The sequence below is a fragment of the Gobio gobio genome (assembly GCF_949357685.1).
Source record: "Gobio gobio genome assembly, chromosome: 16".
Lineage (NCBI taxonomy): Eukaryota > Metazoa > Chordata > Actinopteri > Cypriniformes > Gobionidae > Gobio > Gobio gobio.
This window is the reverse complement of record NC_137109.1, coordinates 16,149,090-16,165,833: the sequence shown is the minus strand read 5'-3', so window position 1 is coordinate 16,165,833 and position 16,744 is coordinate 16,149,090. Positions and strand designations below refer to the sequence as shown.

The 16,744-nt window shown below is 41.0% G+C and overlaps 1 long non-coding RNA gene across 1 annotated transcript; it reads right to left on the bottom strand.

Annotated features, from left to right (window-relative positions):
- Positions 1 to 3,590: 3,590 nt before the first annotated feature.
- Positions 3,591 to 5,079, bottom strand: LOC307139317. The gene is made up of 3 exons (XR_013818109.1): positions 4,943 to 5,079; positions 4,769 to 4,828; positions 3,591 to 3,692 (listed from the first exon to the last, which is right to left on the bottom strand). It is a non-coding gene; the product is annotated as an uncharacterized lncRNA (long non-coding RNA).
- Between the last annotated feature and the right edge of the window lie 11,665 nt (positions 5,080 to 16,744).

Here is a 16,744-nt window from a genome sequence, read left to right as displayed (position 1 = left end):
CGAGAGTTGCAAACTTGCTGTTGCAAGGTGCAGTTTAGTGTAACTGAAACAAAAGCACATTCAACATCAGGTAAGTTGTCGGCTTTGTCTGCTGGGACTCAAGAGAAGAAAAAAAAGCTAACAGCAAACATTTACTTAGTCCAAAAGTATACTTCCCAATGGAGCTCGATACAGTCGTGTTTCTGGCTTCAGAAGAGGCAACATGGTTTCACAAGATGGGCTGCAAGTATGAATGTTTCTGCTTTAGTTTGCATTTAGCCTCATGTAGGTAGATCTATGACTAGCATGATACAGTCTGTATGCAGTTTATCTGACTGACATAAAAAGACCAAAAACACAACAAAACAAGACAAGACAAACATGTGACACTACTAGTGTAACGTACTGCTCTGAGTCTGAAGGTTGAGGATCCAAACGCAGCTTTATTAAGAGGGTAATCCACAATCGTAGTCAAAAACAAGCAAAAGGTCATACACAGGCAAGCAGTCCAAACAGGTAAACAAGGCAGGAGAGACAGGCAAAAGGGTAATCCGGGAGACAGGCAAGAAATCCAAAAACCAGAGACATGAAACCAGGGAAACGCTCAGAAATGCAGTATATACAACAAACAAGACTTAGCAATGATTGACAGAATGAACAGGCTTATATAGGGTGAGCTAACTAGGTAATGGGGTGCAGGTGGATGTAGTCAATGGGTGTTGAAGAGTCCGGGCAAAGGATTATGGGAGATGTAGTCCTTGATGGAGTGACAGTCTGGAGTGGAGTGCCCTCTGGTGGTTCTCATAGGCACTCACACTGGTGAAATGTGACAACTAGCATGTCATATGAGCCATGAAAAAAATCTTTGTAGAGATCTAAATGTCTTTTAAACCGGTGTTTTCCATTTATTCTTTTCTCATTAATTAATTCTTCTTTAATAACTGCAGTCACAGAAAACAGAAAGCCTGAGACTAATTTGTGATTATATATGATTCATAATGGTGTTGACCTAAGTGGTATATGAAAGCACTCAATGCAAATCATAGTAATTAGTTGCCAAACTATTAATTTTGTACTTCTAGCCCTCCCACACGGAAAATAGCTCAATCTTAAGGCCTGAAACACGCTCTACACAAGTACAAGAATGCAAGATCAATTTCACGTGTTGTGTTCTGAAAGTCAGAGTGCAAACATAATGCAACACAACTAGGCTATGTGTCATAGTTTTGTTTTCACACATACATTTAGATTTTCAAATAATTCTGATGGTAATTGCTTTTGGCAGATTTAATAACAATTAAGCCATTACTAGTGTGTTACCATGATCTTCACTTGAGAATACTGTTCAAAATGGCTAGTAATTCATTTAGAAGGATGTAGTAACACTTGAGTCATTCATATCCAAAACCTTACAAAACTTAATAAGCTAATAACTCCAGTCATTACTAAGGAGTTATCAGGCTACCCACATTACTTATGAACCTGTTTAGTAGTTTACAGTTTTTTTCAATTGTTTACACGCAATTTTGAAAACAGAGTTATTTTTGTCAAAATATCACAATTATCCAAACACCACACTCAATTAGCAAAATTCCTAGATTGTTTGCAAAATGACACACTTCAGTCAAAACATACACACTTCAGTCAAAACATATACACATATTTGTGAAAATGCTATTTGTTTTCATTTAACCAACACAGTCATCAATGATCATACACTATTGCAGCCAGTTTCACACTGCTGTGATAAATAAAAAACACATTTGTAAAAAAAAAAAATAGATTTTTAGCCAGACATTCTTACTGTATGTAAGAGATAATTTAGGTGACAAAATAGTGAGAAACTCACAACATTGTTCATGATTTGTTTTGAGATAGGAGAATGTAGACAAATACTGTAGGCCTACTATAACCTTACTGCACTGCACAACACTTGATGCTGCAGACTGAAAATTTCAAGTATTTGTTTCCCCTGACCGAGAGAAGGTGTCTGTAGTTCAGGATTGGGAGCCACCTAATACCGTTCGGCAAGTGAGATCTTTCTTGGGCTTCGTGGGGTATTACAGGCAATTCACTGCATGAAAAAAGGTGTATCCGGACCAGGATACTCCTGGATACACTGCTGAAATTCGGAAGAATCCAGGAGTATACTGGCCGGATAGGTCAAATTCCATGGATCCGAATATGTCCGTATTCATCCGAAATGGTACCAAATCGGATGTATGTTGTGGCCGTATACTCCCATGCTACAGCCATTTGTTGCCATGGCAAATAATCCCATCAAGTTTTTCCCAGGAGACATTTTCACACCTCTAAACAGCTTTGCCTTCCATCCCCTATTGGTCCTTCATCTCAAACTGGATTGGTTGTTTTTTTTAAAACCACTCCCAAAACCCAGACTGCTATTGGAGGACAGGACGCATTGAAAACCCAGTCAAGTGACTTTATTGGTTACTTCTAAGGCTAAGGGTGGGCTAGGTTTTGTAGCATAGGGACTTGATTGGTTATAGGCCAGCTATGCAGATTTTGCTAATTAATATATAATATATATATATATATAAAAAAATAATCCCCTCTCCCTCCCAAAAGAAAAATACACACAAAACAATTTGAGAAAGTCTGAAATATTTATTAAAAAGGTATAAAAAAATAAAAAAAAATCATTCTTAACAGCATTATAAACGAACATTAAAACAATGGTGAAACAAAAACAAGTGAACTAAATGTATTTAAAAGGGATGAAAATGTAAAGGAACAAATGTAAAAATATAAACAGTCCAAAGAACATAAATATACGTTAAATTGAATTGGTAAAGAAACAAAAAGGGAAAAAAAATTAACAAAATGCATTTAAAAGACAGATGTAAAGGAATAAAATACACAGTGAACATAAAAAGGAAAAGAATAAATATACAAATTAAACAATATAAAATGAGAACAATAAATTTATAAGACAAAAAAAAGTGTATATAAAATACACATAAATATTCCAAGTAAACAATATAACCAAATAAAAAGAACAAAGAGCATTATAAACATACATTCAAATGAATGGGGGAAAAGATAAGTGAACAAAATGTTTCTAAAGGAAGGCGACGTAAGAGGAACAACAATACAAAACATGGAGATCAAAAGCAACATGGACATCTAAAAAGGAACAAACATACAAAGTATACAATATAAAACGAGACAAAGAAATCTATAAATTAAAAAGTGTATATAAAATATATGTAAATGTTCTATATATGGGAACCAATAAAAGTATAAGTATATAAACATAGGAATAAAGAAAATATAAAATGGAACAATTGAATATTAAAATTATAATTATAAAATAATTGTGACCAACTCTAACACAATGTTGTTTGAGCTAGCCAAACCATCCACACTGGCCTTCCATCAACAACAGCATCATCTTCATCTTCATCAGGTCTATAGTTGCGGTCTTCCACAGGTTATGTGTTGGTTTCTGCAACCCTGGACCTGGTCTCCAGCAACTGCAAAACATGACAGTAAATTAACCACTAAAACTCAGAGAGGAGTTTAGTAACATTCTGAAGGGAAAAAGCTTAACCGGTTTCTTAACTTACCCGTCTCTTTCTCTGACGGTTCTGTGTGATGTTCTTCATAGTGTTTCTTTTCTGGGCCTTTTCAGACTGAGCCAAAGAATACTTCCTCAGCAAAGTCTCACAAAATAAAATACATCTTGCGACCTGCCAAATAATACATTAATAATATATAGTTAATGCCAATAAAAGTAAGTAAAACAATTCAATTAAAATGTATTTGTATAGCACTTTTCACAATACATATTCAGGGTTTTTCCTGGGTCAAAAATGGTCTTCGGTGGTGGCTGACAGACATGGTCATCCATACATACATACACACACACACACACACACACGGTAAAAAAAAAATACCCTACCCACTTGATCTGAAAGCGCAAAACTGACAATAAATTTGAAATAAATTCAAAGAAAGTTTGTAACTTTTGCTTATCTTATTTTGATACCTTGATGTTTGTTTTTTTTCCTCATTTTTACACTATTTACTGATAATTGTTTGTTTTGGTAATCATATCAATATTAAAAAAATGAACAAATAGCCTAATTTTCTGCCATATACAATCAGCTAGCTAACAACAACTTTGTTCTGGGAACCAGTCGTTAAAATGATTCAGTTCAAAGGAGTCATTAGGTGGCGAATCGGACATTAGCAGACGCGTTGTGTGTGAATCCCGTCTTTAGAACATCGCGAAAGATTTGTCAACACACAGAAAACACTTCATAACCGGACAGGATTTGTTTCCTGTTTATTTAAAGTATGCTTTATGCAGCTGGTCAGAGAATCAGTCAATGTTTTTTGAGCGCATTTCACACCCAGCGGTAATTAAAGGAAGACGTCTGATAGCGCCACGCCTGATAGCGCCACGTGCAACATGGATTCGGTCTTCCGACCTTTTGATTTTGATTAACGTAAAATGTGAAACATTAGAAAGCTAAGAATGCTTATTTTGAAGACAGAGAGCGTGCGAGCGGGAGGAGCTCACTGGTCGTTCTCTCTGTCACTCAGTTAACTCAAGTGCAGCAGTCATCTGTTCTACATCACTCATAAATCACAATAACTGATCAAATAAGGCTTTGGCGGGACAAACATTTGTTTTGGCGGCCGGCAAAAAAATTTCAATGTAGAAAAAACCCTGATATTGTTTCAAAGCAACTTCACAGAAAATGCATGCGTCTACATTACAGAAAAAAACAGAGAACATTAAAATAATTTTTAAGATTACCTTTTACACATTCAGGGTCAACATCTGTAAAAGTTCTTCAGGATCATGGATCCAAAACTTCTGGATCATGAGGGGGGAAGAAACATGCACACACACAAATGAATATTAATTTGTTTGATAAAACATTAATATTAATTATCAACTTACGGACAAGGACTTGCAAAACATACTCACCAGGCCCATACAAAAACTTCACAGTAGATCCAAAATCCTGGTTTGCCTATAATTTTTCAGAGTCCAAGTATGGTGGTTTCCTGTCCTCTCTGTTGAACAAGTGTACATGACAGTGTTTTCGGATAACTCATTCCAAAACTCTGTTACATTTTATGACAAGCTTGATCTTAAAACTAGCTGACAGTAGGGATGGGCATTATGACCATATAATTATACATACATGAGAAATTATATTTTACAATAACGATATCACAATATATTTATTTTGATGGATATTTTATTAAAATGCTACAGAATAATACTGCTTTAAAAGTCTTCACTGTATGATATTCAATTAATTAATATCACTTGATTCTTAAAGAAGCAGAAGGTCTTCTCTATTCTTTTGTTTTATTAAAATTATGACAAAGCTGCAGCCCCTTTAAGAACGGATGCACATAATGACACGCATCCGGGTTTCCCCACGTTAACTTGAACTGTTTGACTTTACTTAAGACATAACTGACTGTTTAAATCAAGTGAATACCTCACATGACAAGGTTTCTGAGATAATTGTGTGCATTTTACAGAAAGATAATTGATTTCGGGATCGCATGCTGTCTGAGAGAGGCTTATTTTAACACATGCATGTCCCGTTCATTATTCTACATTCATGCATGTTTCCTTGTCAAAATGTCAAAAAGTTTTAGTACAGTCAGTGCTGCGTTATATAGGCTACGCTATATTCCCATTCCGCAATATAAAAAGGCAATGTTAACGTTTACAGCAAACTTTTTTGTTAGCAAACAGCACTTCTTTGTTAATTTGAGCTTTTCGAATTTCAGCCTCCAAACTCAGAATTGAGTCCATCGTATTTCGCCCTTTTCTGAATCCACTTTGACATGCTGACATAATACTTTTACTCTCAATTTCATAATTCAACCTATTCATAACCATCCGTTCCATTAGTTTGCATAAATTTGATGTCAAAGCAATAGGTCTATAATTAATTGGCTGGGAATGGTCTTTTCCAGGTTTGGCAATCGGAACTATTACTCCATGTTTCCAATCCACGGGTATATTCCCTGACTCCCAGATTTTGTTAAAAAGTTTTAAAATCATATACAATGAAACATCTGACAATTCCTTAATCATCTCATAACATATTTCATCTTTTCCTGGGGAAGTATGTTTAACCCCTACAAGTGCTCTTTTTAACACTAACATCTCTGCTTTATCACTGTCTTTAATCGCTATTTTTCCATTTCCTACTAATACTGGAATATTGTTATTTCTCTGGATCCCTCCCATCTTCCTTATCATATTCCAAACCTCATTTATTTCAATGTCTTCCCCAATTCTATTACAGTATTCTCTCCAGAATATTATTTTTGCTATTCTTACTTCTCTCCTTACTATAGCCTGAGCTCTCTTATAAATAATGTAATCACTAAACAATACAGATTTACTTGCTTTCCTCATCGCTTTATTTCTTTCCCTCACTGCTTTACTACATTTTTCATTCCACCACGGGACTGCTTTTCTACTACTTGTAGTTTTCTTTTTTCCTATTACTTCCTCTGCCGTATTCCTTAACACTTCACTTATTTTCATACTTAATTCTTCTATTTCTTCTATATCTTCCATATCACTCATATTATTAGTACACAGGTTTTTAAAAAGCTCCCAATTAGCTGCTTTAAATTTCCATCTTGGCCTTCTCTCCACCAATGCTTGTACAATATCCACACCAATTTGACACCATATGGGATAATGATCACTTCCCAATGTACTTTGCTTACTTACATTCCATTCACATTTCCTAGCTAAATTTTCAGATACTAGAGTGATATCTAAAGCTGAATTCCGCCCATTATTCACATCTATTCTTGTAACACTTCCATTATTAATACATACTAACCGCCCCCAATCTAACATTTCTTCCACTATCAATCCATTATAATCTGTTTTAACACTCCCCCACAATGTATTATGTGCATTGAAATCACCACACCATACTACTTTCTGATTTGTATTACCTCTTATTTTTTCCATTACTTGCTTATTTAACTTTTCACATGGATTATAAACATATATTACTTTAATACTTTGATTCCCTTCCCAGACTTACATCACCAACACCTCTTGATCCACACCCATTTCTACATTCCTGTATCCCACCCCTTGTTTTATAAAAGTTGCTACCCCACCTCCATTACCTTTTTTCCTATCTTTCCTAATTGCTTGATATCCTTGTAAAACAAAATTTAACTGAGGTTTGAGCCATGTTTCTTGTAAACATATTATATCAGGTCTTTTATCCAAATCAGAGATACATTTCTTAAACTCTTGGCCATTAGCTATTAAGCTTCTCGCATTCCACTGGAATATTAAAAACACCATTATGAACCACCACATCCTGCTTGCGTATTTGATAACTGCATCTTTAAATTCTCATTAATCATTTCTACTGAAATACCCTCAATCTCTAGATATTTTTCAGCTGCCTTGATTATTATTCTAATTCTCTCAGTCCGGCTTTCAGTTTGTGCTGAACAATTCACCACTTCAGCCATGAATGTTACAAATGCCACATTATTTTTAATCCCAAAGTTATCTTTTATCTTTTTGTCCTGTACCACTTCTTTCTTTTGTTGATGGATTCCACTATCCCCTGATTCCACAATCTTTCCTACTTTCTTAACAGCCTCTGAGTATAACAATCCTTCCTTTATTTTAACATTTTGAACTTGTGCTGCATTTTTCCTCACCTCACATCCTCCGTATCCCGCACTATGTTCCCCACCACAATTACAACATTTAGGCTCAACTCCTTGCCCACATTTGCCATATTCATGCTCTCCACCGCATCTCGCACACCTTTGTTTACCTCGGCATACAGCCGCTACATGCTCAAACTTTTGCCATTTGTAACACCTTAGAGGAGGGGGTACATAAGGCCTAACCGAGAAGCTCATGAATCCTAAGAAGACTTTACTTGGCAGCTTATCCTCATCAAAATGAATCATCACCGAAAGGCTATCTCCCCTTTCATTGTTTCGATTGCATTTTAGTCTTTTCGCATCTATTACTGTGCCTCCTGTTTGACCTTTCTTAATCTTTTCCACTACTACGTCAGTGGGGATTCCTGTTATTACTCCTTTAACCCATTTCTTTTCTTCTTGTACTGTACACACCACACCTTGTCCCATGATCGATTTTATTTCCAGCGCCTTTTTCTGTTGCCTACTGTCCTTACAATATATAATCAATCTACCATCCCTCAACTTCTTCACACTTTCAACCAGCCCTATATTTTCCTTAATTGCTTTAGACAATTTCAGCGGATTAATTATACTGGAAGACCCAGTAGAAAACTTCATCATTACCTTAAACTCTTCCTTCCTTCTCCTTGTCATGTGTAATCCATTTTCACTTTCAGTTTCAGATTCACTACTCCTATTTTTCTTCCTTTTCCGATTTTCTACAATACTCCATTCATTATTTCCATTCCCTCCACTCTCCGCGCCAATATTTTCATCCTCCATTTCCGGATCGCTTCCGGAATCAACGCCACTTCCTACCATGCACACTCCAGTCACAGATCAGCTGTCACCAAATCCACCACACCGCAGAGCAGAGATGACGCGCTGCTAACCATGCCCGACTGAAGCAATCGCATGTCGTGCAAGAGGAAACCCCGCAGATGTGTTCCACTGATAACGTTCCCTTCCCCAACAAATTCCCAAAGAAAAGTTCCGCTATTCTAACATTGTTTTCACTTAACTTGTGAACGATATTGAAACAAAATTTTGTGAAGTACACCAAACCCTTCCATTAACAAAATAAAAATAAACACTAGTATAAACCATAAAGAAAATACAATATAGAAGAAAAGAAAATACACAAGTCAAAATAAATCAATGAATAATTTCACACCAGTTACATTCTTCCCCCTGAACTTCACAAAATTTGACTATTACAGGGATAGGTGTACACTGAAGCTATTAGACCCACTGTTCCAGAATATTGTGCAACAGAATACGTTTCCCACTCACAGGGAAGGTGAGGACATCAGGTTGATCAGTCCTAGTGCAATCACCCGCAAAAAGGTGCCTTAAACACCATTCATCACAGATGAAACTTCATCTCTGAACTGGAACAAGAAATGTGCTGAAACACATTGACTCACAAATAATAGCTTTACAACTTGAAATGAAATATTCTAATACAATGCAAATGTTCTCAAACAAAACATTCTATTTCAATAAAGATCTTACAACCCCACCAACCGGATTCAGAGTTCTGATAGATTGAGTCATGTTCTCTATCAGTCTGTTGACGGGTTTCACAATCCTACCCACTCTGGTCCGTACCCTCATTTCCCCTTGACCAGGAGGTGGTTCAACAACTTCAACGGGTGAAACACAACGGTCATCATGGAGAACCGCCTCAAAATGCAAACTGCGAGAATCACAACTCAGCATTTCATCTGCATTGCTGTTTTCTTTGGTACAATCATCCTTTGTTGCCAACTGCTCTGATCCCAACGACTCAGGGACTACGTCCAATGAACCAGCACTATCGGATCTGCAGGACAACCTCTGCTGAGGATCCTCAGAAGTGGCGGTCTTTTCCACCCAACTGGCAACTCGTTCAGACACAGGACACAACTCAGATGCAGGACCAGCAACATCATCCATGGACACACTCCTGCTGCTGAGGGCAGATCCACCACTAACCTCAGATAATTCAGATTCTCCCAACTCAAGTGGCAGGAAATTCACTAGTAACAACAAATTGCGGTGAACTGTTTTCTCCTGACCTGTTTTGGTGTTACGAATGCGGTAGATATGGCACTGGGGATTCAATGCAACTACCCTATAGGGCGTGGACTCCCACCTGTCTGCCAGTTTTCTCTTCCCCCGTTCACCTTTGTTGGCCAGCAGAACTTGATCACCCAACTCAATGTTACAGCCCTTCGTTTTTTGGTTGTACAACTCAGTCTGATGTTGTTGACTGGCATCAATGTTCCTCTGAGCGACAGTCAGAGCCTCTCTCAGGTCATCCTTCAACCTTTTCACGTATTTGTCATAATCAACAACATCACAGTCTCTTTCAACATTGCCAAACATCACATCTACGGGTAGCTTTGGGATCCTACCAAACATTAGATAGAATGGAGCGTAGCCGGTGGACTCGTGCGCGGTGCAATTATACGCAAACGTCAGTGTCTGAAGCAATTGTGACCACTTTTCTTTAGACCTTGGTGGCAGAGCTCTGATCATGTTGCCCAAGGTTCTGTTGAACCGTTCAACGCTCCCGTTTCCCATGGGATGAGAAGCAGTTGTTCGTGACTTTTTTACTCCGGCAACCAGCAGCAACTCTCGAATCAGTTGGCTCTCAAAATTGGCCCCCTGATCCGAGTGGATCCTGTCAGGAAAACCGTACACACAAAAATATCGATCCCACAACTGTCGTGCTACCTGTTTTGCGAATTGATCACGACACGGGAAAGCGTGAGACATCCGGGAAAAATGGTCAGTCACGACCAGCATGTCCACATTGTGACCTTTCGAGCTTTCTGCAGTCCAAAAATCGATGCATACTAGCTCCATTGGACTTGACGTTTTCACACCCTCCAATGGGGCTCTGCCTTCGGGTTCGAGAGTTTTACTGACAACGCAGCGCTTGCAACACTTAACATACCGGCGAACGTCGCTTTCCAACCCTACCCAAAAGAACCTTTGTCTTGCCAGGTGCATAGTTCTACCTTGGCCCTGGTGCCCTGCTTCGTCATGGATGCCTGTCATCACCTGCGTGATCAAAGACGACGGGACGATATACTGCAACCGTTTCTTTCTCGTCAAATTATCTTTGCTCACGCGATACAGTACACCATCAAGAATTTTTAACTTGTCCCATTGCTTCAAGACCCTGAGTACTTTATATGTCTCACTAGCACGCTCCCGACGTGAGGCTCTCTTACCCCTATTGACATAAAACAGGACCCTTGAAAGACAAGGATCATTCTGTTGTCTGTCTCGAAGCTCATCTAACGAGAAGACTGGCAATGGGCATTGCCCAGGAGTCGATAGATGCTGGGTGTCTTGGGCGATCCAGGATATAGCTCTCAATTCAACTCCTGCCTCCCAGTCACTGTGACCCTCTAACACTGCAGACACCTCGGTACTAGAAAGTGGACAACGACTTGCCATTACAGAAGGAGGAAATTCAATGCTCTGGATACCAGTACTAAGCCTGAATGCGTCCTGCACTGTTTCTCTCTCAAATTGCTCTGCTTCCTCAAGCAACGCACCATAGGGCTCATTCAGTAACCTCTGACTGACCCGGTTATGAACAAAGGGTTGACGACTTAAAGCATCGGCCACTACGTTCTTACTGCCAGGTATGTACTTGATGCTAAAATGATAGGGTGCCAACTTGGAAACCCATCTCTGCTCACACGCGTCGAGCTTAGGCTTTGTGAGGATGTAAGTTAAAGAATTGTTGTCCGTCCAAACAACAAATTCATGACCTTTCAGCCAGTGGCTGAATTTGTCGCAGACGGACCACTTCAAAGCCAAAAACTCTAAGCGGTGAGCAGGATACTTCGCCTGAGCGCGCGTAAGGGCTTTGCTTGCAAAAGCGATTGGCCGAGCTCTAGCCTCACCCTCCGCGACCTGTGATAGAACAGCACCCAGTCCATCTGTGGACGCGTCTGTGGACAAGATAAACGGGCGGCTAAAATCAGGATGTGTCAGGACCACAGACTCCATCAGAGCAGCTTTTAGATTCTGGAAAGCCCTACTGTGCTCCTCCTTCCAGTCACCAGGACACAACTTTCTGAACACAGCAGCACCTTTCCCTGGAGGCTTCTTGCCCCGTGGCGCGGCGGTCAAGGCAAAGAGGGGTTTTGCTATGGTCGAGCAATTTTGGATGAACCTCTGGTAATACAACACCATCCCTAGGAACGATTTAATCTTCCTTTGGGATGGGGTTACCCCATCCTCCATCATCAAATCAGACTCCGTCACCGCTCCAATAGCACTGACCTTATCTGGGTCAGTCGCTACCCCTGAACTGTCAATGACATGCCCTAGAAACCGTACACTCCTCCGGAGGAAATGACACTTCTTAGGCGCTAACTTTAAACCGTGCTCACGGAGCCTACTGAACACTAACTCGAGCCTCTTAATGGCTTCACTCTCGTCTGGGGCGTACACGAGTAGGTCATCCAGATAGCAGAGCAGCGTCAGAAAATTTTGATCGCCAAAGATGTTTGTCATTAGGCGCATAAAGCTAGCGGGACTATTGCACAGCCCTTGCGGTAAGCCGTTAAACTCGTAAAGGCCCATCGGTGTTGTGAAGGCCGTAAGCTTTTTGTCCTCCTCCGCCATTGCGATATTATAAAAGCCGGAGGTGAGATCCATCGCATTAAAGATCGCGTTTCCACCCAAGGCCGCCAAGCAGTCTGCTTGGTGAGGTAAAGGGTGAGCGTCCTTGATGGTCCGGGCATTAAGCCAGCGGTAATCAACGCAAACACGAAGATCACCGCTTTTCTTCCATACCAGGACCAGCGGAGACGCCCATTCACTACAAGACTTTCGGATAATCTCTTGCTCTTCCATATCTGAAAGCACTTTTCTCAGTGTCTGGTACTGAGCTGGAGGAACGCGCCGATACGGAAGTCTAAACGGCCGGTTGTCAGACAGATGAATCCTATGAACGAACTCTTTGGCACTACCACAATCTAGCTTATGTTTAGAAAACACGTCTTGATATCTCTGAATCAATTGCAAAAGCTGGTCTTTCCAGTACGAGGTCACTTCACAGGACTCAATATCAAGGTCACTAAGGCCAAGCTTCTGCAGCGCGCTACAAAAATCAGAGGGATTACTACCCGTGTCAGCACTAGAGGAAACGGACTGGCTCTGCATGCTTACGGTCTCTCCATGGCCCTGCACGAGTTGCACATCCAGGTCTTCGACCGCCAAAACAGGAGACACATCAGCTATTTTAGCATTCCGTCTCAAAGTGACCGACTTACTGGATGGATTGATCACTTTGACTGGAACCCATCTGTCACCAGGTAATGTGGCTATAACACGCCCAACAAGAATGCCTTTCTGATGAGTTTGTGCCTTAGACTGCTCAACTAACACTGTACTGCCCACAGAAATAGAGGAACTCATCGGAAGTCTGCCCCACACAAGGTGCTCCTGCTGAGGTAAAAGCGTGACGGCTTGAGTGAGCTTAACGGTACCAACAACGGTTGGGATTCTACCACCTTCCCATCTCTCATGCCCAGAGAGCATACTTACAAACCGCTGAATCTCTGGCTCTCCTGTAAAATTTGGCTGACTCATGACACGCCAATAGCTTTGAGACTGCTTAAGTTTACTGAGGACATACTTGATCACGTTAGTACCAACAATTAACTGGTCTTTTTGTCCTGGTACAACCAATGTAGGCATGAGAACCGAATGTCCATACACACACAACTTTAGCTGGTGGATACACTTGGGCTTGACCCGAACACCACCGCAACCGACAAGCAAGACGTCAGTATGGGGCTGAACAGGCTCAAGGACCCCGCATGCATCCAGCAACTTGCGCTCAGTTTCTTCATTAATAGTACATGCCATAGAACCAGTGTCTAACAAGCCTTGGCAAGTGACTGTATCATTCACCACCACATCGGTATAAAACAAACTGTCTGCTTTTTCCAGCTTTGCGATGTTTTGGAACAAAATGGTACTGCCACTTGACTCAACCTGACAATTGCTGCTATAGATGACCATTGGATCGTCTTCGCTCATGAGGGGCTGACTTGCAACACTCACATCGCCCCCTCCTCGATGTGAGTGAACTAGTTTCCCTGATCATCACTGGTCTGAGCCATAGCTTGGCCAGTGATTTTGTGACACTCCCTGCGTTGATGGCCAATCTCTAGGCAAGCAAGGCATCTTTTTTCTCTCATACAGTGGGAACGGGTTGAGTGTGATCTGTCGCCACAGATTTCACATGAAGAGGATCGATACCACTGTGACGTTCGAGGCCTTGGTTCTGAAGCAGGTAAGGTTGAGCGCTCCAGCACCCTTTCTAACATTTTCAACACGCGCTCTAAAGTGCCCAGTTCTGCGGCTTCACTTGTTTTAGGGTGGGGGACTGCAGTACCCAATGCTGAGATTATGCCCATACTTTCGCTTCCTACTGCCACCTGAGTGCTGAAAGGTTTTTCAGCAACAACGGCCTGATTCACAGCGACCCTAGGAGCAAACGAAACCGGCTTCCGAGACTTGAAGTCTCTCTCATGCTCATCAATGGCCTCTTGGACCTCCTCAGCTGACCATTTACTTATCGGCTTGCACCTAAAGACGTTGGAAAGATCAGTATTGGGACAGTTCCTGATAAACATCATTGCGATCTCTGAGCTCATATTTTCCATCTTGCCACCACATCGTTGTAGGTGAGCATCTGCTAACTCGGCTGCCTCATTCAATCTGACCCAATAATCAACAGGCTGCTCATTAGGTTTTGGCTGCGTAGCATAAAAGTCAGCTAATGGCTGGCACGAGCCAGGGCTATCACTAAAATAGCGCCGCAGTACCTCGTAGACAGCTTCAGAACAGAGTATCGCAGCTGGGCTGCTTTTCAGCTTGACTTTAACAATGCTCTTTGCCCGGCTACAGAGATGATTCAGTATCTCTTCTACGTTGTCGGCTTTACTGCAACCCTTTTTGGACAAATACACCTCCATCTGTTCAATCCACTCCAGGATGGTGCACTTATCACTACCATCCCCTCTGAACATTTGTGGTTCTCTAATGTCAGCTTTGACTATGAGGTTTAGTTTGGACAGATCGAGGCTTGGGGACAAAGGCATTGCTCTAGAAGACTGCTGCTGCTCATACAATAAAGCTGAACCAGGTAATGCTGAAGTCTGGTTCGTCAACCGTGTGACAATGGAGTCACCGATCTGGCTTCCAAGCTCACCAATGAGGTCGCGCAGTTGCTGTGTAACATTGTCACAACCAGCATTGGTAGGAGTGGAAGATTCTGGTTTACCCGACTCATTAGAATTCTGAATGGTCATGGAATCATAGGCCAACACGCGTGGTTTGCCGACTTTTGGTTCACATACCCCAAAAAACCCACGCCCCCTGCCAATGTGTGGCGTCATAAAGTCTTTGTTCCATCCCCCTTCAGCCATCTTACAAGTGGCAAATGACAATGAAAAACGCACAATTTAACTTCACAGTTATCTATCCGAGCAGAAATGAAAAAAAAACTAAAAAAATGAAACAGTCCAATGTGCGCGCATGTTGTGTGCGAAGCGAGATAAACAGTTCAGTCACTGTCAATGTCCAGACACTACCACCAAACCGTCAATGATGAAAATTCTTTGACCGTCGATTTCAGAAGCGTTGTGATCCCACGTCGAACCCCAGCGATCAGCTGCAGCAGATCTGGTGCATCCGGGTCACGGCACCAAATTATGTAGCGTGTCTGGACCGGTCACTCACACACATACAAGGACCACACGACCACTTGATGAGATTAGACACTTTACTCCATCTGAAATTAAGGGAAATGATCAGTGAAGCAACGGGGCGACATTCTCCCTCTCTGGTACACACAGAAAGTTTTGTAGGGAGAATCAGAAAGCACATGCGTCATCAGCCTCAAACACAGGTAGACTGAAGCAATCGCATGTCGTGCAAGAGGAAACCCCGCAGATGTGTTCCACTGATAACGTTCCCTTCCCCAACAAATTCCCAAAGAAAAGTTCCGCTATTCTAACATTGTTTTCACTTAACTTGTGAACGATATTGAAACAAAATTTTGTGAAGTACACCAAACCCTTCCATTAACAAAATAAAAATAAACACTAGTATAAACCATAAAGAAAATACAATATAGAAGAAAAGAAAATACACAAGTCAAAATAAATCAATGAATAATTTCACACCAGTTACATATCCATCTCTCCGTCTGGCTGGATCGGGCCATAAGATTTCATCAACATCACAGGCTATGTCTTCATTGGCAAGGCACCGTTGGAAGAATCGCCTTGTGTGACGAATCCACCCCTGCACTGAAGCTGCTTCAATAAGATCACATGCCTGTTCCATGGCCTGAATGAGGGGCAAACGGTCATAAGGCTGCAGGTCATATACCTTCCACCGCCACGCTGAAAAAAATTATTCTATAGGATTCAGGAAGGGAGAGTATGGGGGAAGGTATAAAACTTCAAAATCAGGGTGATCATGGAACCAGTTCTGGACCAGAGCAGCCCGATGAAATGAGACATTGTCCCAAACGACAATGTACCACATCTGGTGTGACAATCTCATGCAATCGGTCAAGAAATGCAAGTATCAGATTTGCATTATAGGGTCCCAGATTTGCATGGTGGTGGAGGACCCCATTTTGTGTGATAGCAGCGCAAAGGGTGATGTTACCCCCTCGCTGCCCTGGCACATTGGTGATTGCCCTGTGCCCAATTACATTTCTCCCTCTTCTTCTTGTTTTTGCAAGGTTAAATCCAGCCTCATCCACATATATAAATTCATGTTGAATTTCAGCAGCATCCATTTGCAAGACTCTCTGAAACACATTAAAGAAAATAGGATGCTATTCAATATCTATAGCACAGTATTTTTTTTGTGACAGAACATTATGAGCAGTGCATGATACCACACCATAGTCAGATGAACAATGCATACCTCCACATACTCATTGCGCAGATGTTTCACTCTCTCTGAATTTCTGTCAAATGGTACCCGATACAGTTGCTTCATGTTTATTTGATTTTTC